Source organism: Topomyia yanbarensis, chromosome 2 (assembly GCF_030247195.1).
Source record: "Topomyia yanbarensis strain Yona2022 chromosome 2, ASM3024719v1, whole genome shotgun sequence".
NCBI lineage: Eukaryota > Metazoa > Arthropoda > Insecta > Diptera > Culicidae > Topomyia > Topomyia yanbarensis.
This window is the reverse complement of record NC_080671.1, coordinates 361,179,548-361,205,595: the sequence shown is the minus strand read 5'-3', so window position 1 is coordinate 361,205,595 and position 26,048 is coordinate 361,179,548.

The window sequence follows — 26,048 nt, the reverse complement described above, 5'->3', positions numbered from 1 at the left end:
ACGAAAATAGCTAACCACCGCCAAAATTTCTGCAAGTATGTATAGCAGAATAAAATATTGATCGAGTTTGATCAGTTTCCAGAGTAATTTGTACAACCATTTACACACTTGGAAAGTTCAGCGCTCACCAGCTGGCGAATGAGAACGGCCTTCGACTCATTGATTTTTCCACCTCCAAGAACATGACCATTCGTAGTACCTTCTTCCAGCACAGCCTCTCTTATCGTTACACCTAGAGATCACCCCTACAAACTGAATCGCAAATCGACCACGTGCTGATCGATGGACGGCACTTCTCCGTCATTATCGACGTCAGGACCTATCGTGGCGCTAACATCGACTCTGACCACTACCTGGTGACGGTTAAATTGCGCCCAAAATTATCCGTCATTGATCATGTACGGTACCAACGGCCGCCTCAGTACGATCTGGAGCGACTGAAGCAACCAGATGTCATACGCGCAGCACCTCGAGGCAGCGTTGCCGGACGAGGGAGAGCTCGACGTGGCCCCTCTAGAGGACTGCTGGAGAACAGTAAAAGCAGCCATCAACAACGTAGCTGAGGACATTGTCGGGTACGGGCAACGGAGACGACGGAACGATTGGTTCGACGAGGAGTGCAGAGCGGTTTTGGAGGAGAATAATGCAGCGTGAGCGGTCATCCTGAAGTATGGAACCCGACAGAATGTGGAATGATACAAACAGAAGCGAAGACAGCAGACACGCCTCTTCCGAGAGAAAAAAAAACGCCGCCTGGAAGGAGCGGAGTGCGAGGAATTGAAACTGCTGTGTTGTTCTCCAGATACACGGAAGTTCTACCAGAAGCTCAACGCATCCCGCAAAGGCTTCGTGCCGCAAGCCGGAATATGTAGGGATAAGAACGGGAGCCTGCTGACGGACAACCGTGAGGTGATCGAAAGGTGGAAGCAGCACTTTGACGAGCACCTGAACGGCGAGGAGAATGTAGGTACAGATGACCAAGGCAACGGATGATTTGACTACGTCAGTGCAGTTGAGGACGAGAATGAACGAACTCCCACGTTGCACTATGGTCCCAAAGCTGTATTTTGTTTGCGCCAAAACCGTTGGTTTTAGATATATAGTATCTTCGACAAACTTTGTTAGTACTTTCTTGCCGATTTTTTTATATTAGTTGAATTAGGGTGATCCTTGTGGTTAGGGTGTTCAAAGTATCACCTTCTTAGATATGTAAAATTCAGCTACATAATGTTCTACAAAGTTATAAATCAATCAAATTGAAGCAACTTTTCTGAAGAAACTATGTGGCTATCTCTAACGGTTCATGTGCTATGATTTTTGCAATATTTAGGGTGGAGTGGCTCTTTAAAAATTGGTTTTCTATTAATATCTTTTTATGTGTTAATTTCTCGCTAATACTTTGTTCTAGAGGTTTTTAGAACTTTTATAAATACACATTTTTGCCGAAGCAATGAAGTTTCTATCTCTTTTGTTTGCATAGTTACAGGCGATTTTCAAAACAAAAATGGTTTTTTTCAAAGCTATATATCTTCCAACATTGCAAATAGATTTTCAACCTTTTAGTTTCATTTGAATGATCGAAACTTTTGTAGTTTTTGGTGAAAAAACTGAGAGAGCGTTATTTCTGTAAAATAAATAATTATTTTTTAAAAATGGTGTATTTTTCAACAAAAATCGCTCATAACTTTTCAAATAGACGAAATAATAACTTTGTTACTTCAGCAAAAATCTTCGTCATGCAAAGTTCTAAAAGTGCTGCAAACAAAGTATTTACGATAAATCAATGTATGAAGTGACAAATGAAAAATAGTGATTTTAAGAGGTCACGTTTTCATCGCTCAATCTCTTAGGGTAAAATCAACTAAGAAATAGTCAATGTGGGTTATAATGAAAATCTATTGAGTAAAGTAAAAGTAAGAGGTCTGAAAATCGCTAACCGTGAACTGGTAAAATAACTCATAAAGCATATAATTCCCTAGCATCTATATAATGCATGATGACGGTACTTGCCTTATTGGCCCCGTAATAGATAACATTTATTTAGAGTTTACTATAGTACGCTATTAACAATATTGTGAATTCACGCTAACATGTAGTTGTACGGTAAATTGTTGTGTTTTCAAACAGTGTCACATATTCAATAGATTTTCATTATAACACACATTGACTATTTCTTAGTTGATTTTACCCTAAGAGATTGAGCGATGAAAACGTGACCTCTTAAAATCACTATTTTTCATTTGTCACTTCATACATTGATTTATCGTAAATACTTTGTTTGCAACACTTTTAGAACTTTGCATGGCGAAGATTTTTGCTGAAGTAACAAAGTTATTATCTCGTCTATTTGAAAAGTTATGAACGATTTTTGTTGAAAAATACACCATTTTCAAAAATTAATTATTTATTTTACAGAAATAACGCTCTCGCAGTTTTTTCACCAAAAACTACAAAAGTTTCGATATTTCAAATGAAATTAAAAGATTGAAAATCCATTTGCAATGTTGGAAGATATATAGCTTTGAACAAAAAAACATTTTTGTTTTGAAAATCGCCTGTAACAAAGCAAACAAAAGAGATAGAAACTTTATTGCTTCGGCAAAAATGTGTATTTACAAAAGTTCTAAAAACCTCTAGAACAAAATATTAGCGAGAAATTAACACATAAAAAGATATTAATAGAAAACCAATTTTTAAAGAGCCACCCTACCTCAAATATTGCAAAAATCATAGCACATGAACCGTTAGAGATAGCCACAAAGTTTCTTCAGAAAAGTTGCTTCAATTTGATTGATTTATAACTTTGTAGAACATTATGTAGCTGAATTTTACATATCTAAGAAGTTGATACTTTGAACACCCTAACCACAAGGATCACCCTAATTCAACTAATATAAAAAAATCGCCAAGAAAGTACTAACAAACTTTGTCGAAGATACTATATATCTAAAATCAACGGTTTTGGCGCAAACAGTTTTGTCTTCCTAAATACAGCTTTGGGACCATAGTGCGTTGAGAGAAGTTAAGGATGCCATCCAACAGCTCAAGAACAACAAAGCAGCTGGCAAAGATGGTATCGCAGCAGAACTCATCAAGTTGGGCCCGGAAAAGTTGGCCACTTGTCTGCACCGGTTAGTAGTCAGGATCTGGGAAACCGAACAGCTACCGGAGGAGTGGAAAGAAGGGGTGATCTGCCCCATTCACAAGAAAGGCGACCAACTTCCGAGCGATCACCATTTTGAATGCCGCCTACAAAGTGCTATCCCAGATTATCTTCCGTCGTCTATCACCTAAAGTAAATGAGTTCGTGGGAAGTTATCAAGCCGGCTTCATCGATGACCGATCGACAACGCACCAGATGTTCACCGTACGGCAAATCCACCAGAAATGACTTATAGTCGATGAACAGGTGATGCGTTGGGACCTGGAATTCCGGTCCCAACGCATCACCTGTTCATCGTCTATAAGGCGGCATACGACAGTATCGACCGCGTAGAGCTATGGAAAATCATGGACGAAAACAGCTTTCCCGGGAAGCTGACTCGACTGATCAGAGCAACGATAGACGGTGTACAAAACAGCGTAAGGATTTCGGGTGAACTTTCCAGTCCATTCAAATCTCGACGGCGACTGAGACAAGGTCATGGACTCTCGTGTCTACTATTCAACATCGCTCTGGAAGGTGTGATGCGACGAGCCGGGCTCAACAGCCGGGGCACGATCTTCACGAAATCCGGCCAATTTGTATGCTTCGCGGACGACATGGACATTATCGCCCGAACATTTGGAACGGTGGCAGGCCTGTACACCCGCCTGAAACGCGAAGCAACGAAGGTCGGACTGGTAGTAAATGCGTCCAAAACAAAGTATATGCTGGTAGGCGGCACCGAAAACTACAGGATACGGCTAGGAAATAGCGTTACGAACGACGGGGATACTTTTGAGGTAGGGGAGGATTTTGTCTATCTGGGATCCTTATTTACGGCTGCCAATAACGTAAGCCGTGAAATCCGAAGACGCATCATCAGTGGAAGTCGGGCCTACTATGGGCTCCAGAAGAAACTGCGGTCAAGAAAGATTCACCTCGCACAAAATGCACCATGTACAAAACGCTTATAAGACAGGTGGTTCTCTACGGGCACGAGCCTTGGACCATGCTCGAGGAGGACCTGCAAGCGCTAGGAGTTTTCGAGCGACGGGTGCTAAGGACGATCTTCGGTGGTGTGCAGGAGAACGGTGTGTGGTGGCGAAGAATGCACCACGAGCTCGCTGCATTCTATGACGAACCAGTATTCAAAAGGTGGTGGGACTGGAAATCGACTCAAGGGTGGGTGAATAAAGTTTTATCAAAATTCGGTTTATTTTCTGGGTTGTGAAACATACAGTAACATTGTTGGATACAGAACGGTAACATGTGAAGTGTTCGCAGTGGGCAAGCTTCCCCTAAAGCAAAAAAATTTCCATGTCTTTGTCAAAGGAACCGTTTCGCAAAGTTCCAATACCCACGAATCACGTCTTCACGAGCGCAACTATTTCGTGCATTGAAACGAACGAATTATAGACAACATCCAAAAACCGCACGCATAAACGACCACCAACCTTTACCAAAAACCGCTTTTTCTTGATTTATCCCGCATAACGATAAAATAAACGCGTTGATTTACCTATTGGTGCGCATAGTAAAACACGTACATCGTGCGTGTATATCGACGGAGCCAAAGCTCACCCCATTAGTAGCAGAAGCCGTTCGCTGGCTGACCTAAGCCATTAATTATTTCCAACGGCTTTTGCAATCCCCACATTCACCAAATCCAAACAACTCCTATTTCAGAGTCAATGTCACAGTAGCAGATTGATGCAACCGTTGCGGCTGTTTTTTTCGGTCTCCGGATCGCCGAACCTTGCGTGTAAGTTTAAGGTCATCCTTCGAACGGCACATCAGGCCAATTGGCGGCCCATAAGCCACCGATCCGTTCGTTTTTTCTTCTTCTCCTCTCATTTCTCGCTCCTGAGCTTCGTGGAACATCTAACTGCGCATATTAAATGGATCTCCGTTCGGTTGAGTGAGCGTCATACATAAATTCATATATACCGACTTACCAACCTACACCTCCGGAGTACAACATTTCACAACACTTTCTGCGGTACGAAACGAGCCTTGAAATCATCTGGCTGACCGCACAGAAGGAAAAATCTATTAAAAAAAAAGCTTTGCCGCAGTCTGCCGGGGTCTTGTGCACTGCAAATCGACGATCCGACGTGGATGGGACGGGTGTGGCGGCGAAGAGGGCTGATGGGTGTGAGTTTTTGGTGAGTGGATTACGGGGGCTTTGGACACCGTTCGCCACATTCGTTAACCCGGAGTGGGTGTGTGTGTCGGGCGGGGGATGTAACTGAGACGCTCGTCGCAACGGGTGCGCACGTGTGGTGGCGGGGGAGGCCAAACACATTCTGCCGTTAGTCGCTTCACAGTCGTTGATCATGATCATGATCCGTCGTTCATGGTCAGCTATTTAAGTGGTCCGGCTAGCCGGGGCCGTCGAATGTGCGTAGAGCTGGAAGGATTTGTTTTCTTACTCTATGGTGGTCGATTCCCAGCGGTGCAGCGCGACGGCGGCGGCGGCAAACCAAGTGCACGATGCTAAAAATGATAATGAGACGGAGATGGATTGTTATGACTGCCAATAAAATGGGTTACACGGTGTCAATATCGGTAGTTTGGGGCTTTTCGAGGAGGGCTTGGTCGGTTTTTGGTAAACGTATAATTTTAACCGATTTGATTAACGATCCACAACTTATTAGTTTTAAGGTTGATAACCGTTTCTGGTATATATTATTGCTGCACGGTTGCAGTCATGATTGAAATCCGTTGAGAATTGTTTCTGAATATTTTATACTCTCTACGTGATTCATGCGCCAATGCTGATAGTAACGTTGATAATTTTGGTATTTCCAAGAATTACTGGTTTGCACATTTGTTGTTCAAAACTAAATTTACTATAATAAGAGTTCGAATTCCCAGAATCATGAAAACGTCATGGATTGGAAATTTGTATTTGTATATACAAACCCGTAAAAAATTCGATGAAATATGGCAATCGAAAATTGATTAAAATTGAGACAGTCAAAAAATACTGAGCAAGTTATACAGAATATTTTAAATTTCATATAAAAATTGTGTTAAGTTGTTTTAATGTATCATTATATTTACGATATGTTACTCTTTCAGCACCCTTCCAATGCAGACGAATCCTCCAAGCGGCAACTAAAACGCACCTACCATTTCACTTAGTTCGCTGCCGGCGGAGCTCAGTCAAAACATTTTGCAATGAACGCAGACTATCCCAGTCCGACTGTTTTGTTGTAAGATTCCGACCGACTGTGAGATACACAGAGAAAATGAAATTGACTCCCCAACGCCTTCGGATGCTGAAGTTGCTCCAAAGCCTGATGATGGGTCGTAGTTGTGGCGGAGGAACACGTTTCGATATCGGCGGTTGCTGCTTGGAGTGTGCTGCTTGATACCTCATGGGAAACTAGGTCAACTAGAAATGCTAACCGGCTGGAATGGAACAGAGTGTGGAAGCGCGGAGCGCGAGAAAGGGAGCAAAAACAAGACGGTGCAGAACGCACCGGAATTTCAACGGTCGGGAGGAAATTGTAAAATATGCCACGATAAAATCTTGATGGGAGATTGTATCTCGTAAATTTCAGCTTTTTATATTTGTTTTCGTTTGCTGATTTTTTGCAAACACTTTTACTCATAATCGTTAAATATGGCTGACAGCTTAATTTGTTGCGATAAGTAAAACGGTTTTTCCGTATATTAATTTTCCAATTCTAATTCGTTCGTTTATCTAATAAATGAATGTTGCTTGTAAGTGTAATGCAAAATATGCATCATAGAACATCGTTATAAAGCGTGCTGCACATGATGTGTAATTTCTCCAAGAGAAAATAACTTTTAAAAGCTTTGAGGGTATCATTCTGAAGGTCTTATATTAGGAATTAACATTTTAACTTTACTTCGCTAAATACCATATTTAGCGTAGGATTTTTTCGTGGAGGGGGGTTATTGATGTAATAAAAAATGGGTGGGTAATATCAGAGACATAACCGAAGTGAAGTAGAATACTCTTACAGTATGCAGCAATTTTCACTAAATTCTGAAAGATTTCATGAAAACCAGTTATTGCGATATTTCTAATGAAACTAACGGCACACGTTTATCGAATTTTCTGCGTTGCCAAATGAATTGTTTTTCACTATCATTCAGTGCCCTTTTCAGAGTTACCATATGAGAATCCAAATGTTCGAATATTTTTGAATATTTTAGATTTCGATGTATGTGTACTGCTATTTTGGTATTTCAATTAGAAATATCGAAGTAACTGATTTTAATATAACCTTTCAGAAGATAGTAAAGTTGCAGCATTTGTAACACCCTAAATTGTATTCTACTGAACATCGGTTATGTCTCTGACATTACCCACCCATCTTTTCATTTACTCGTTCTTCCATTTAGGCTGAAAACGACCGCTGAAGCTTTCATTATCGGCTACAATAAAATGAAATGCAGGGTCTATTCGTTCAACGTGGCTCCTTCCCTCTTCACGAGGACGAGACACACTGACGGGAACCGATTTATTTTGATAGATTTTTCGAGTTTTTTTGTGGAAAACAAATTGGTGCACATTTTGGTAACCGGAAATTGGAAACAAAAGGAACCTATCAAATTTTTCATGTAAAGGTTTTCTGTAATATACCGTCTGATTACAAAACTGTTAATAAATTGTCCTTTAAATGTACAAACTGCTGTCTATTTAATGGTACTGTTTGTGTTTTGTTTTCCTGGCTTTTCCTGAGATTTGAATTTAAGGGGGTCCATAATTGTTCAAAAAGCACCTAATGTTTGATAATGTTTTATTTGAAGAAGTAAAATGACTTGGACATGTCTGCGAAATGTTTATTAAGTTGTTGTCTATAAAATCAATTTTTTTGGGTGTAATATGTCAAAAATGACGTCCACCATTTTGACATATTACTCTCAAAAATTTACCAGCAAAAGGTGTTCTAAAAACCGACCTCATCTGTGGGCAAGATACAGGTCGCAATTCGTCGTCTACAACCAGAAAACCAATACGATCTTGATGAATAAATTCCATAGAGGCGCTCCAACCTAAAAAAAACATGATATTCGTTATCTAAACAAAATGGCGGCCAATTGAAAATAAAGTATCGTTTTACCTTTCTCATATAGAAAGGTTATGCAATCGCTCTAAAAATCGTCAACCTAATCCCGGCCCGGAGGGCCGAATGTCATATGCCATTCGACTCAGTTCGTCGAGATCTGAAAATGTCTGTGTATGTATGTATGTATGTTTTTTTACAATGGAGAAGACGTTTACGTCCTAACCCAGTACACGTGCTATTGGTAGGTGTCCAAGCTACCACACGGGGTGTACTGGGGGCGTGTCGGGCTCGAATGGTGACGCTGCCATGAATACCGACTAAACTCCATTGGGCTCCGCCATCGTTCCCCCCAGGAACTACCTCTCGGTATTACTTCTGGGGGGATGGCTGTACTTGATGTACTCATTCACTCTCGCTCACGCGTTCATACACATGAGGCTGACTTTTGTGCTCACCTTTTTCGTTCCTTGCGAGGCTGACTTGTGTGCTCACCTTACTCATTCCTTGCTAGGCTTACTTTTGTGCTCGCCTCTCCCATACCATGTGAGGCTGACTTGGATCACCTGGTTCACTCTCGATCGTGCCACTCTATTGTACCCCTGTCACTCCCCCTGGCATCCCATGTGGGACATTTTTCTTAGGCCCCACTTCTGACATACCATGCGAGGCTGACTTGTGTGCTCACCTTTTTCATTCCTTGCTAGGCTTACTTTTGTGCTAGCCTCTACCATGCCATGTGAGGCTGACTTTTGTGCTCACCCTTAACATACCGTGTGAGACTAACTTGGATGTTCACCCTTTCACTCCTCTGCCACGCCACGAGGCATCGATAGCTAAGTCCCAACATACTACGCTACGACCCTCCCATCTTGGTATGAGGCAGTCCACTTATACGCCTATACACTCGCTCTTCTGCCTTGCTTCGGGGTGGCTGGGTTTACCCCTTACGCGGTTGCCAGTCGCTGCGCCAAACCTGCCTCAGCATGAACAGACCATTCACTCCCTTTTTTGCGCTCGGCCTTTTTCGCTCCAACTAACCAATCACTTAGCCGTGCCCGTCGTCTGTTGCTCGGTTCGCCAAATTATCTGTAGCCTACAGGCAATCTGGGTGGTAGCAGCCGAGACTGCGTTCCACTTCTCCACCGATTGACACATCCGCTGAATAAGGGTATCAGGGGTTGTGTCCCAACCACAGACATCAAGCATTGCTCTTCTTTCGACGTCGAACCGAGGACATACGAACAGTATGTGTTCGGCAGTTTCGTCTACACCTGGGCAGTCCGGGCAGGCAGGGTCCTCGCGTGCCCGAACCTGTGGAGGTACTGTCGGAAACAGCCATGGCTACAGGAATTGTGTCAGGTGGAAGTGAACTTCCCCGTGCACAGTGGTTCCATTCCTTAAGAGGGGCGGTCATAAATATATTTAATGCAAATTTTGATACAAAACTGCATTTCTATAGTAAATTTGGGTCGCAGAATTCGAATTTCGCAATAAAAAATCGGTTATATCCACCTAACAGTGTAATACGGCTTTTCTTATTACATTAAGATTCACATTTACTTTTTTTGTTCTAGATTTTTTTAGTATCGAATAGTACAAGTTGTGCTGCACTGGTAAAAAAAAGAATAGTTATTCATTGAAAGTTCTCTAAATTGTAGCTTCTGCACCTGAACGCAAATATTATGATATCGTCTTCGGTGAGCATAATATCTCGAATTTTAAATAAATTGTGTATTTTTTTCCTTTAAAATGATGGTTTTCGTGAACAACCAATGTGTTTTCCTACAATAAAAATTATCCCACAATAAAAAAAAACCCAGTACCAGCTATTTTAAAAGGGAGAAAAACTACTTGTACTTGAGAACGTAGTTGTAATACGAAGTGGAGTGAGACATTTGCCTCGTACATCAAATATTCCGTAGTGACATGTGTTTCAAAGAGAAGCGTCAAATAAATCGATATAACTCTAGTTCTAATGATTCGATCGATAAGAAATTTTGGGAAAATAACAAAGAAGCTATATAGTTTCGAGATCACTAGTAATTATTATCGTAATATAATTTGACAATCTGATATAAAGTTTTTCGTCTTGCATTATCCCGTTAAACATGTACAACATCTTAGATTTTCTAGGCATTCTGGGCGCAGAGATGCGCAGCTGAAACCTAGTTTAAGTGGAAGTGGAACGTCTGACGACCATTTTAAAAAGAAGTTCGGGAAGGATATCGAGGGACAAAGTTAGTTAAAGTCATATTGAAAATTTTTAGGTTAATTTTTCTATTACATATACAAATAAACTCATATTTCTGCTCTCCTTACACTCCAAAAACTAAAAATTATCATTTAATACAAAGCTAATAGTAGTGTTATCTGAAAAAATTGAATATTAAAAATTACAGATCGACAAACACATTTTTCTGGCGAGCTATCGATTATCGATATTATTTACATTATCGGTAAATAACGAGCCACCCTATGCATTCTTCTATATACTAAGAAAACCAGTTCGGTATTGACAAAATTAATTATGAAGCTATAAAATATACATACAGAACGATGTAATCGCAAGAAAAAAACACGCCTTCGCCGAAATATTTTTTTTGTATTATTGGCCTATGGGGGGACCACTGTGCCGTGGGATCTTTCCACCCAGCTCGATATGTTAGGTATCAGCCGGTGGGTCAACCTACCTTTCGAGGAGTTATCCCACTCACGCTGCCATCTGGCGACCGAGGTCACCCTGGTGCGCTCGCGGGCTTCTCTATTTCCACGTAGCTCGAAACACTCCTCATCTTCCCGAATGACCAGCCCGACTGGCATCATACTCGCTATCAAGCAGGATGCATCGTGTGATACCGTGCGGTAGGCAGATATCACTCTGAGGCACATCACGCGGTAGGTGCTCTCCAGTTTCTATAGGTAACTGGTTACCCTCAGTGCTCTTGACCATGACGGGCCGCCATACCTGAGGATAGATACGGTAACGCCTGCCAGTAACCTACGTCTACTGGCGCACACCTTTGAGCTGTTGGACATCATCCTCGATAGTGCCGCAACAGCAGTTGACGCTCTCTTGCATGTATAGTCGACATGGCTGCCGAAGGTCACCTTGTCGTCAATAATGACTCCGAGAGACTTCAGGCTTCGCTGTGAGGTGATCACGACTTCTCCCACATGGATAACTGCATGTTGTGCCGACTTGCGGTTGTTGACGATAACTACCTCCGTCTTATGCTGAGCTCCAGGCCTCTCGCGCTCATCCATTCCTCCACCGTGTTGATGGCGTGTTCTGCGGTTAGTTCTACCTCAGGGATTAACTCCCCGTAGATCTCCAAGGTTACGTCGTCGGCAAAGCCGACGATCTTGACCCCAGGAGGGAACTTCAGTCTCAGAACCCCGTCATACATGAGGTTCCATTGCACCGGGCCTAGGATCGAGCCCTGCGAGACCCCGGCGGTAATCGGAACCCTTTTCTGACCGGCATCGGTCTCGTATAGCAGTACGCGGATTTGGAAGTAACTTTCCAGGATCCAGTACAGACCCACTGGTAGGCTAAACCGGTGTAACGAGAGCGCGATGGCATCCCAGGTTGCGCTGTTGAATGCGTTCTTCACGTCAAGTGTCACTAACGCACAGTATCGAATGCCTCGCCTTTTTCGTTGGATCGCTATCTCGGCAGTCTTTATCACTGAGTTGAGAGCGTCCACTGTGGACTTACCCTTACGAAAGCCAAACTGGTTGCTTGACAGGCCGTCCGTACCTTCTGCGTACGGGGTTAGCCTCTTGAGGATAATCTTCTCTAGCAATTTGCCAGCCGTGTCGATCAGACTGATTGGTCTGTACGCCGATGGGTCGCCTGGCGGCTTCCCGGGCTTCGGCAACAGCACCAATTTCTGCCTTTTCCATCTATTGGGGAAACGGCACTCGTTAAGGCATCTCTGCATAGCTAGCCTGAACATGTTCGGGTTCGCTATGATCGCTGCCTTGAGAGCGCTGTTTGGAACTCCATCCGGCCCTGGAGCTTTGTTCATTGCTAGGGATTTAGCCACTGCGAGTAGTTCTTCATTCGTCACCGGAGCCACCGTTTCGACCGTGCCCGCACTGTCTCGTAGTGCAGGTGGCCAGGGGCTTGTGGCTCGAGACGGGAAGAGTACTTCGATAATCGTCGCCAACCGGTCTGGAGACCGTTCTGGGGGTGAAGCCCCCTTTGGTCTTGGCCATCACGATCGTGTAGGCGTCACCCCACGGATTGGCGTTGGCACTCTCACACAGGTTGTCGAAACACGCTCTCTTGCTGCTTTTAATGGCCTTGTTAAAGGCCAATTTCACAGCTCGAAACACTTCACGGCGGTTCTCTCTTGCATTCTCGGTGAGAGCTCTTTGCATCCTACGTCTAGCTCTGAGGCAGGCTGATCGTAGAGCTGCAATCTCGGTACTCCACCAGTATACCGGGCATCTGCCGTTTCTTGGCAGGGTTTTTCTCGGCATAGTGACGTTGCACGCGTGTGATAGAACAGATACCAGCGCATCCCCGCTTAGACTGTCGGTGTTGGCCTCCAGTCCCAGGGCCGCGGTGAAAGCTTCGCTGTCGAAGTGATTGGACTTCCACCCGCGTACCTGACAGGGATCTCCCGCCCTCGGATGCTGCACACCATAGTTGATCCTAAAGCGGATTGCTAAATGATCGCTATGGGTGTAGCCTTTGTCTACCCTCCATTCCATGCCTGGAACCAGACTCGGGCTGGCAAATGTTACGTCAATCCACGCCTCCACCCCGTTTCTACGGAATGTACTAGCGGAGCCATTGTTAGCTAGCACAGTATCGAGTTTCGCAAGCGCCTCCATTAGCGCTTGGCCCCTGCTATTTGTACAGCGGCTGCCCCACTCCACTGCCCAAGCGTTAAAGTCTCCCGCTATGACTACCGGTTTTCGGCCCACTAGGTCTGACGAGAGCCTGTCGATCATCTGGTTGAACTGTTCTACGGGCCACCTTGGTGGAGCGTAGCAGCTGCAATAGAACACACCATTGATCTTGGCAATCGCAACACTCTCGGCGGAGGAGTATATTACCTCTTGAACCGGGAACCGTCCCGTTGTACAGATTGCCACCAATTGCCGTTGCCGGCAGGGATGTTTTACGGGTCTGATAGGAGGGCGACATCTGTCCTCGACTCCGAGACCGACTGCCACAGCAGCTGTTGGGCTGCTGTACAATGGTTAAGATTTATCTGTGTAACGTTCACGGCTTCTTCTTATTTGCCTCACCGAAGGGACACGAAGGTCCGCCCATAGCATGATTACGGGCTTGCTTTTTAGCGGTGCAGATAAGGCACTTGTGCGCCTTAGTGCAACCCCGCTCAAGCACGTAGCCAGAGGGGGGGCTAGGGGGCTAAAGCCCCCCCCGAAACTTTTCAAAAATAAATTTAAGAAGCAACATGTTTTTCGGTAACTCGTAAAAAAATTGTATCTTGTTTGGTTTCAACAAATTAATGGGAGAATGGTGAGGAAGATTGCTATTTCGAGCCACCGAAGACATCGGTCACGATATCTACTCAGTATGCCGAGTCTGATAACACACTTCCTTTCATATTGTGTGACTCGTCGGAAGAACAAAAGAAACTGTTACTTTAATTCTTTTTTTTTATAATTGATAAATTTATTTAGGCCCAAATGCGGTAGCTCGACGAGGCCGATTGTTTGTTTTTTTACAATGAATAAAAAAAACAGCTACATTAAATTTTTGGTCTCGTTCAGGCGCAGCTTTCTGCTGCGTGTTGAGATCCTTTTTCTAGGTGGCGAAATATTGCCAATGTTGTCCACTGCAAGTTGAGGTTCATTTCGTTTGTCTTCTTTCGCGTTATCGTTCACGTCCATGTCCTCATCCGTACTACTTTCCTGCTGCTCGCAGTCGGATGTTCCAGTTTGCGTTTTACTCTTAAGGGTCGTTTTATTATGTTCGTTATCGGCATTCGTTTCGTTGTTGTTGTTGCTGGTTGTTGGTTTTGCAGCTGTTAGTGGTTTAGCGTAAGATGGTTCTGGGCTGATTTCAGTTGGATTGGTTAAGTTTTCCTTAACAGTTTCTACGCAAGGTTTTCCGAGGTGCAGCTTCTTCGTGCAGAACTGGCACGTAGGAATTTGCCCTGGGTACGTGACTAGCGATGTTTGATGAATGAGAACATCGTCACTTCCTAACGCTGTGACGGTTATGTATGAGGGAATTGGCTTGGTCACACGCATTCTCACCACACGAACACCGTTAGGGATGCCCGGGAAAAAATTCTTCCAAGTCTCATGTGTAACGGAGTCTACTTCTCCGTATTTTTGCCAGCATTTTTTAATCGCGCCGTCAGGGGTACGCGTAGCCAAATCATGGACACGAACTTGTACAGCGCCGTTCTCGATGTATACGGGAATGCTATATTTAACATTGCCGCATTCGGCGGTGTGCTGCATGTTGTTTCGCGAGGCGAATGACTCAGCTTGGTTAATGTTATTGAACGAAATCAGCACGCAATGTTTAATATGATGCATTTGTAGGGTTTTGACTTCAGCCAGATTGAGTTTCATCTGCACTTTTAATAACTGTTCCACTTCCCGAATGGCTGGTCTTACGGGGCATTTCGAAAAATCAACAGCAACACAGTTCGGCCGTATCTGGGTTGCTTTTTGCTGGGCACCGTCACTCATCACTAAATCGCACAGTAGGTATAGGCTATTGTTATATGGACTGCTTGTGTGATAGGCACCGATTGATTTGATTGACCGTTTCACTTGCGCGGGACGATTTTTTGCTCCTGCTCAGGGCGAGATGTGAAGACAAACTGATGACTTTAATTCATGCTGGGGTAATCCGTCGGATGATTGAATCGTAAAAGCAAGAAGTGGTGCTCCAGCCAAACGTGGAGGCTATTGACTTCTGGAATTTTTGCATAACCGAATTTCATGATGGGAAATATTTGCTGAAGGTGAAAATAGAGGTTATGCTTACGAACATCGCCTTTAACGAGTTCTACCTTGTCAGGCATTCAGTACTTATGTTACTCAACAAATTAGCCTAGGCGAAACCAGTCATTTTGCAACTTGTAACACGTGGTTGATTCTCATATATATGGATGATGAGAAAATCAATGTTCGGCTACAAGATCTGATACCTCTTACTTGAACCGCGGGCGAGCGACCAGGAGGTTAAAGCCCCAATAAACAAGCTTAACTTCTTTGAACCGTGGCCATTAAAAGATTCCAGTCACATTTGCAAAAAATGTAATTTATTATAAAGGACACATCTAGGAATTAGACGGGTAGGGTCAGCTAGGATTTCGTCCTAGCTGACCCTGCACGCACAAAACACAATGCGATAATATAATCATATACGTTACATCTTTGCACATCCATAGTCTCCAATACGATTACCTGAAAAACAAACAATTGCCAAATTTGTGGCTGCTGTTCATATAATATTGACGGCAAAAACTGCGTCTAGTATCTCAAAATTAACAGTCAGCATCATCATTGAGGAAGTCGACACTTGTGGCCCGTAAGGGGACAAAACAAAAATGAAATCAGATATTCGCGAACTGCCATGTCCATGGCAGTTACCACGATAATAATACGGAAGTGTACAAGATAGATATGAACGACCACCAAGACGCGGTTGGTTATGAAAAATATTTCTCAATCAGTAAACAGGTCAATCGCACGAGATCTGTTGGACAACCATTAGCGTTTTATCATTTTCATTGTTTACATCGTGGAAATATATTAAAGACTCAAGGCTTCATTTAGCTAATGCATTGAACCGACTCAAGTAAACGAATTGTATAATAAAAAAAATAGAAGTTTCATAGAAAACTGAGTACAAAAACTGTCCCAAAATTAACATTTATCGCTAGTAATGGTATCTAACAATACTCATTTTATGCTAGATATAATAGATTAGAGCAATGTGCGCTTAATATAAACGTCAAGCATCTTCCAAACTGTTTTCTTACATTCTTTAGCTAAAAATAATTGACACGTATTTTTTGGTTTGGCTAAATATTATATTTTTTTCAAGTTATTCGCTTTTGAACTTTTGAAGTCTATAAAATTGAACATTTTTCAATCACTGATAACTCGGAAACGACTCGATATATGGAAAAAAATATTAAATAAAAAAGTTGTGTTTTCAAATAAGCTTACCATAAAAAAATCACAATTTTTTTGTTATATAACTTATGAAATTTGCAATTACTTGAAACAAATTGAATTTTTTTAAGGCTGGACCAAATTTTTTATTTATTATTTTCTTTAAGTATTAAAATCGTGTTAAAAATATTGTGTAAAAATTTGGCAGTGGAATTCTTTGCGAGATATTACAATTATAAACATAAAACATGGCAATTTTACACTAAACGCCCAGCGAAAGGCCTGTTATAACTGAAATGTCTCGTAACACTTCGAGTTCCATTCTGAATTTTTCACATAATCTTCTTAATATAGTTATGTAATCAAAATAAATTTGATTTCGGGGGACTTTAGAAAATATTTGCTTTTAACATGAGAATACCCCCAAAAAAGTCTTAAATTTGCAGAATGCGAGTCATTCCACGATTTACAACTATAATTTTAGTTCCCTTCAATTTTTTTGCACTCTTTAGCTGAAAATTATAGACACGATTTTTTTACTTTGGCTGAATTTGATTTTTTTTTCAAGTTATGAGTTTTTGAACTTTATAAAATACTAGCTAATACCCATCGCACGTTGATGCGACTTTCAACGAAATAGGACGAAACCATAATTTGTTCCGAAGCGCCTTCTTGTAGGCAGATAATCTCCACCAATAGCACACAAACACGCTCCATAACAAATTCCTACTATACATAAATTTTTACGGCAATTGGTTAAGCCGTTTGGGAGTCCATAAATCACATACATACAAATATCGACTTTTAATAATATAGTGATTTTTTAAAGTTTTATAAATTTAATAGAATTGGACATTTTTCATTCCCTCATAACTGAGAAACTATTAGATTTCTGGAAAAAAGCATTAAATAATAAAAGCTGCGTTTTCGGAAGATCTCGGCGGATTTTTTTTGTAATATTTGTTTTTGTTAAATAATTTATGTATTATGCAAATATTAGTAACAAATTTTTTTTCAGGGTGGAGCCAAAAAAATCTTTTTAGCTTTTTCAAATAATTTATAATTATATCGAGAAGATTGTGTACAAATTTCAGAACGAAATTCGAAGTATTTTACGAGATATTTCAATTACAGTAGGCCTATCACTAGGCGTTTGGTGTAAAATTGCCTTGTTTTAAGTTTATAATTGTAATATCTCGCAAAGTATTTTGATATCCACTCCCAAATTTTTGCACAATTATTTTAACATGATTTTTAATATTTAAAGAAAATAATAAGTAAAAAATTGGTCCAACTTTAAAAAATTCAATTTGTTTCAAACAATTGCAAATTTCATAAGTTATATAACAAAAAGAAATTGCTATTTTTTTAGTGAGCTCATTGAGTACACAACTTTTTTATTTAATATTTTTTTTCCATATATCGAATCGTTTCCGAGCTAGGGGCAGATCACTCGAAGAATGTATAACAAATTTGCATCAAATTAGAAAAAATGCATTTAATTTCCATTTTTGCATCAGCTTTGCACTCCCTCGCAGAAAAGTTTGTTTAACAAACGTACTACGCGATCCACTTTGTCCGACGTTTTGTTAAATGTAGGGCTAGTTTTTCTGTAGGGTTTTGACGTCTTACACGCAACGCAAACAACATTGCACGCGACGAAAAATACATTATGAATTTCTATTTTGATGGAAATAAATGCATTTAATTTCGCTGATTTTTAAAAATACATCACAAGTGATCTGCCCCTAGTTTCCGAGTTATAAGTGATTGAAAAATGGTCAATGTTATAAACTTCAAAAGTTCAAAAACTAATAACTTGAAAAAAAAATCATATTCAGCCAAAATAAAAAATACGTGTCAATTAGTTTAACTAATGAATGCAAGAAAAATAATTGGAAGGAATTCAAATTTTGATTGTAAATCAGACGTAATACGTATACGTATACAGACGTATACAAACCCATATATTTTGATCCTATTGATCACCAAAGATCCTCCTTCCTAACTGGGGTATGCCAAAAAATTATGTTAGCATGATGCATTAGAACTGGTAATAGTTACAGGACGCCAGATCAAGAAAATAGAAGTTGAACCATCTACAATTCGTTTGCTAAATCAGAAGATTTTGTGCAAATTTCGACATTCTCTTCGATCGAACATTTTATGGATATTTTTCTGCTCATTTCGATTTAGCGTCATCTACATCTTTTAAACGTGTAGCTTAGAACACCTTGCGTTTTCCAGCACCGTCAAGGATTGTCATATTCGGTTAGCGCATAAATACTGAGAACTCTAGAATATCCATTGTTGCAACGAGAGTAAATTGTAACTTGTAAATAAAAATAAATAATAAAAATCAAATTAAACATCAATAATTCGTTGATGTACTATAGCCTTTCTTGTGACAAAGAACATGGATTGTCTTAGATTTGGCTTTGTTTTCATTAAGAACTTTTCAAAATTTCGTTTAGTTTCTAGTGACAATATGAAGTAATTAGAACTAAAAGCTTTATGCAGGGGCGGGTAAAGCGTAGTTGGTAAATTGATTACCTTTTACGCAGCTCATCACGGTTCGTTCATCAATCCCGCACATGTAGGGTTAGAAATTTTTCTAAAGAAATTTTCTAACCCAAAAAGAGGCGAATAACCATAAGGTTAAAACATGTATAATCGAAATAAAAAAGCTTAATACAATAATTTTTTAAGCCCCTCCCGAAATAAACTCCTGGCTACGGGCCTGACCCCGCTCCTTATGCCCCTCCTCGCCGCAGCGACGACATAGTTTGCTCCTGTCTGTGCCCTTAAACTCGTAAGATTTATGGCCGGACTCAAAACACCGATAGCACCTATCCACTGAAGGCGGCTGGGGTATGCTAATTGGGCATACCGACCAGCCGATCTTCAGTTTACCTTTCACGGTAACCTTTTTGGCATCTGCCTTCAGTAACCTGAGGTAGGCTACTTGGGTGCCGGAGGGTCCCCAATTAAAACGCACAGAGGCCCGCTCGATTGTCACGTCGCATTGCTCCTTTCGGCTGCGACGAATCGTCTGCTGTCGTGAACTCGTCCAGATGCTTGCACTGGAGAGTCATTTCCGCCCCTAACGACCTGACCTGGGCGCCTTCACCCAGGACCTCTCGGGCCAAGGCCTTGTACACTGCACTAGATTGTGCGCCTCGCTTCAGCACCAGAAGCATTTCGCCTGTGTTGGTGCGTCTCACGCTGCGCACGTCTTGCCCGAGGGCTGAGAGGCTTTCGGCCGCCCTCATCGACTTTAGGACGTCGGCGTATTTGTCCTTGTCGGTTTTTAACCACAAGACCTCGCCTCTGTCCTTGGCTTTCTTCGCGGGCCGCGGTACATTCGGTTTCGGTGCCGGCTTCTTCTTAGTAACCAGCGTCCAGGGGTTTACGCCCCCCCTGCCCCGGTTGCACCGAGTTGTTGGTACCTTCTCTCTGCCCAGTGGGTGTGTGTGTTTGTATGTATGTGTGTATGTGGAAAAAAGTCACCGGTGGAAAAAAAAAGTCACCAGTCCCATTGGCTGCTATTGATTTTTTGTTGATTGTACTTCTGGTTCTGAAGTTACAGGTTGAAGAGTGCGGCCACACAGCAAATTCCCATATAAATTGAAATAAAAAATTCTCGAAGGGGGGGAATTCCAAAATCGAATTTGTATTTTGGATGCCAAATGACTTTAAAATGCATGAAACGTTGAGATTTGAAGCAACCTCAAAAAAAAAATTGACGAGAATTGACTGTTTTCGTCTTTGGCACATTTTTGCCTTTCTCATATAGAAAGGTTATGCAATCGCTCTAAAAATCGTCAACCTAATCCTGCCCGAAAACAAAAATGTTGGAAAGCGGATTACCTAGCCTTCCTATTTCATTAACCAAAAGTAGCATATAGGTCATTCCGCACGAAGTGATCATAGTACGTGTAATCGACCATCAGAAATTTTAACCAATTTTTGTGCCACCCCACCGGGCTATGGAAGCACCCCCCGTTTTGACAATTTGCCAAAACCCTTGATTTCTTTTGATTATATCTCCGGTTCTGTTTACCCTAGTATCAAACCGCGAGATGCTTTTTGACAGCTATTGTTCAAGGAGTCTAGAAAAAAATATTAGTTTTTGGCGGCAGTGCTGCCAACCATGCGATTTTTCCAGTTAAAACATAAAATTTCAAATTTATCGCGATATATTTATTCTAATTTTGAAAGTTCTATTGACATCGTATTTTTCAGAAATTTTTCCATAGAAAACACTTGTAACCTCAATATAATTTTAACCTATCCTGAGACAAACTATTTTGATGTTAAAGAACCTCAATTTCTCATATGAAATCGCAAGCGCACAGCGACAAAAACCTACGTTTTTTTACTGCCTATAGCAGATCAGGGTCGGTTTTGAAGATTTAAGAAGATTTTCTCACTAAAAGTGGAATTCTATAGTATTTGTATTTCCATTTTTCACCCACATGCTCAAAATACGTAGTAATGGTAAAGTAAATTCTTCTGCTGGATTATTCAAAAATATTGGTGCAATTTCGTCGAGTCCCCTTTAAATGAAACACTTTAAAAATCGCTGTTTTGAGCAACTTAGCGGAATGTTATATTAAACTTTTTTTCTGATGTCTTCCGTTTTAATTCCACTATGTTATGTTAACATAGTGGAATTAAAACGGAAGACATCAGAAAAAGCGTTTAACATTTGAAACAGGTTGTCACTATTAGACGCATTAAACAAACATTATCTGAAACACGTAGCATTCAACTCATAGCCAAATGACTGACAAATTGGTTTTTCGATACCTGAAATGGACAAAACCACGAGTTATAATAATAACAACGAATAATAATAAGTTAACAATTTCTAATTACTATAAATAGTTTCGTTTCCACGCGATAATATCGTCTAATTATTGTTCCAGGGTCACTCTATTACTATCCAACGTTCCGATTCCGTTGCGCCGCTTACATTCGTCCAATCAGCTCGCTACGCTCTATTCACAGTAACGTGTGTCCAACTGCTAATTGACGAACTTCTCTCGATTGAGTCCAGCAGACTTCTTTTTGTCTGTAGCTCAATCCCGTGTAATGATGCTATCAAGTTCGTATATCCAATTTCTGTAAACCCAATTGGCCACAAACATACCTAGCACTCGAGTCAGTCAGGGTCCCGGCCCGGCCCGGGCAATAGTTTCCCAACATCGCGCATATGTACTCACGGGTCCACGCTTTTTTTCACCTGGCACCGCTTGGTGGAGGAAGCATGCCAAAAAGAAAAGAAATAAAATGAATTAATTACGAAAAATCGCATAAAGCTCGGAAACTGGGTGAAGCGAGCATTAATCACCATCGTACGACAGTTCGGCGAAAGACGAATCATAGAGGGGATGGGAAGAAAGCAAACTGCGCCAAAAGAAATGGTCGATTGAAGACCCCAGCCTGGTGGGATCCCCTTATTTGGAAGCGCGTTTTTTTTTTTGGTATACAATGTTGGACCCCGCCGAATCAGGCAGTTATTAATTATCATTTCTATTTTAGTGCTACATTTTCTTCGTGCGACGGTTTAGTCTACTTTCGGTGAGATTAAAATTTATGAGTGGCATATAAATTATTGTTTCTGTGCGGTGTTGTCTTATAGCGCGAAGACTCTACCGATCTCCAATCTACCGAAATACAAATCGCATAGAAAACGTTAGTCATTGTGCAAGTCTTCACGAAATTAGTGGAATGCTGATTTGGTCAGGGTTGCACCTTCATCGTCTATTTTTCGCTTGAAAATTTTGGATCTAGAAAATTTCGAATTGATGACAGAACAATATTTTCCAAAATGCTACAGCTCAAGCATTTCTGTATCGCACATGAGTGACCGAAGATTTCTTACCATCATGTGCTATTTTAAGAATGTTTGGCAATGAAAAGAATAATTTATAAACAATAATCTTAAGCAAGCAACCATGATTTTGAGTTCCATGTTTTTTTTTAATTTATTCTTTTGAGACGGCTCAACGCTTTAGCTGAACTGAGCTGTAGAGAGTTAATATGTTGAAAAATTTGGAAATAAAAATGCGGATTGAGCAGTATTGTCGTGTCCACGTAATTTGTTATTTAACCCAAAGATCTTCTGTTCTGCCTAGGTTTGCATGCTGTCGGCGCAGGGAATGTTATTGTTTTGCCTATTTAACTTTGGTGGCTGCTACTTCTCTAGTGGTGCTGGTTGCAGGTTTGAACATGATGAATAGCTATGTTTTGAATGGATTTCGTATGATAAAACTATTGATGACGGCGTGTTGGTTTTGATTACAGTACGTGAATTTTCCTTAGTAGCTTATGCTCAGAACTATGCCGCTAGTTTATAAAGCTGGCACGTAAGGATCTGAATTTGATACTTATATAATATTGTCTGAGTAATGACAATTCCTTTTGTTGTGGTTTGCGTGGTCAGATAGTTTGGAAATGATCGGTGTAGTTTTTCCAAATTTCAATCCCAGCTTTAATCCGTATTGCACACAAACAATATAAAAATGGGTGGTTTTTATTGTAAAAATACATAATTTCATAAGTAATCCGTTGATTCATGTTATCTATAAAAAATACATATTATATATACTACTTTTGAAGTCACGAACATTTTGTAATTAGGAGAGGGGGGTGGGGTAATCCCACGCTTAAAAGAGGGTAATAATCTGTACAATTACTGATGAAAACTAACAAATGACAATACTGTTAATACTCACAGGAAAGGCCCGAGTTATCAGTCTAATTGGATTTTTAAATAAACCCTGTTAAAACTAAAAGAAAAAAGGGTTTAAACTAATTGTTGTTACCTGATGAGACGTAGTCGAATCACAAATGCCATAACTAATTTAATTATAGGTTTTGTGCTCTTCACGCGCATAAATTGTTTTAATCAATTTTCTCCATAGTGAGAAAAAAAGTTTTTACCAAAATTTTTCTACACTAAGGATAAATATAGAATAGTGCATATTGCGTTGGCTTTTCGAGTTTCGATTTCATTAATTTTCATCGGCTTAATCAGAGCAGGACTAGGAGTATGCTCCGAAACACAAACAATGTTTTCGTTTTTTGGAGCTAGCGTCATTCCTGCGCTAGCTTAGTCCTGTCACTAAGTTAGTGTCGGATTCTGATGAAACGAAGTCGTAACGCATGTTCCGTAACTAACTTAGTTGTTGTTTATAAACAACATGGGCATGAACGGACTAAATGAACCATGCCGGAGTATGGAGAATTTCGTGAATTTCATTACGAAGTTAATGGAACTTTTTCCCTAGTATACCCAACGGCTTTATTCGGCAGGTTATGATTCCTTTTATTAGTATATTTCTACTATACGCTATCTATAGAATTTTCATTATTTTCGGCGCAGTTTACTGCCTCCCGGTTATCGAAAGTGTCAATAAGGGTGCCATTTAGCGATTATACAAGGTGAAGTGGCTTATAAAAGCATTTTCGGCATATTTTTGAGTGACGTGAGTGGTGACAGTTTGTGAAAATCGAATTCCGGCAAATGAAAGAATATCTTTTCCTCGCATTACGGGCCGTCGATTCCCGATGCAAGGACAATAAAAGTGCACAAAAAACATCTAGAAACACAGTGTATATTCTAAAAATAGTGAAAAATGGTTTTTCAGAGAAAAAAATTCAATCCGAAAAGTGAAAAAAGATACGGCAATAAGAAAAATTAGAACATTCAAATAATTGGCGTTTCACCAGCGACTAGCGACTACCAGGTGTCGCCCCAAAATTATTCGCCCGAAAAATAGGTGGCAAACCAGCCAGTCGGTGTTCAGCTAATTTCGTCCGCGTCCCTTGTCACCTATTTTTTATTGGGTGTTTCATCATTCATCTTTGGAGTCGCCTTAGATATTCAACTGTTTTTTTTACTTTCTTTTTTTTGCGAATGAGTAGAGGTTTTGATTCTTTAATATTCGGGATTGCAGATATTTTGTCGCATGTAAATTTTGGGTGTTCGTTGATGTGATGGCACTGTAAGGGAACACGTATCTGCCGATCGGCAAATTTTTCTTTGGACTGAGCAAACTAATTTCTATGTTTCTTTAGGGTTTGTTTTACCAACGGGGAAACTGATCCAAAGAGCATTCAATGTGCTTAGGGAAAACACATGGCCTTGTTTGAGTGGAATGATGATTTCAATCATGTATGCGGTTTGAGAATTGCCAATTCGCGAGAGGAATCGGGGACCGGTAAGCAATTACCTTCAGTTATGTCAGCACGAAGAATAAGTGTTTTGCTGTCATGTTCATTGGTTAGCTTGCAATTCTATCTCATGCCTCCACGCGAGTCTAAGATTATTAATGGCATTTGATCCTTAGACCGGCGACGACTGGGTGCTATCGGCCTTCTGCCAATAGTAGCAGAATGAGAGGGTGCGAACAGATCTAGCGGAGAAAACAATACCGTAAAAATGAATAGCTGTTGGGAAATCAGCTCCAATAAGACTTTAATTTGACTAGTATCGATGATCGCGGGTCAATACGTACTACCTAATAAACTATGTACAGGTCGCATCGCTTACATGGAGCGAATCCTAGAACACCAACTTCGCGACACCTATGGAAGAGTCTGATGAACCTTCTGTATAAGATTCCTCATTTTATTCAAACGATCGCCGGGTAAAATCAGCACCGACACGATAGAAACTACGAAAAAATTCGTCGCGTGGTTGAATATTATTAAGAAATATAAGCAGTGCTCCTTATAGCCGGCTTTCCGGAGTTCAAGTTGCTTATTTTGCTAATCGTATTAATACAACAAATGATAAATTTCCCAAATTCTCGGCAGCCGGCTGCCCAGAGCAATCATTACATGATAACGCTATTGGCACACTTACTAACAACTCTCCCATTCCCGTGATACATGTGGAGATGCAGAGGATTCCTCGGTCTCTAGTAGCAACATGTATCGGACTAACATTCCTTCCTTTCCCAGAAGATCTGCATTCGGACGTGGCCGGCGTCGGTATTGATCAGCATGCAGGGATCAGAATAGATTGTACAATGTGGCTCATCATGTTATTCCCAAACATGTTGTTCCAATGAACATTTTGCAACCTAATTTGGTTCTGGTCAATAACGGAGTAGCAGCTACGGGCGATCTCTTATGCTTATGCTTATGCTTATGCTTATGCTTTTTCCCTAGTATACCCAGCGGTATCCGTGTTACGAGAATGCGGGTGAGCAAACATTATCGTTTTAACCTGCCAATTGAATACAGACTACCAATGAAAGACGTAACCTATACTCAAACAGCACTGAACATATAGTCATGTTATCAGATGGCAATTTACAATATGAACGGAAAGCAGTACGTCGAAGCAGCTAAAAAAACTTATCTAGCACAATCAACACTAACAAAAACCATAGAAATCTGCTGATTAGCTACAAATAACCGCCCAAATAATAATGACTGCGCTTAGTATCTCGAAATCAACAACCAACACACACACAATTAAGTAACCATGATTGCGCCTAGTGCCTTCAAACCAATTGACAAGGAAATTCAAAACACTGAGCGACTGAAGTCGCCAGGAAAGAACATGCTTCACAAAACTCATTTCAAACATACTAGAATATTAAAATTGGTAGAAAGCATAAAAAGCGGACAGAAAATCTTCAGCATATCAATCGCTTAAAAAGTTCTCACCCGAAAAACTCGGTAATAAAATAAATAAATCATGCGCAGGG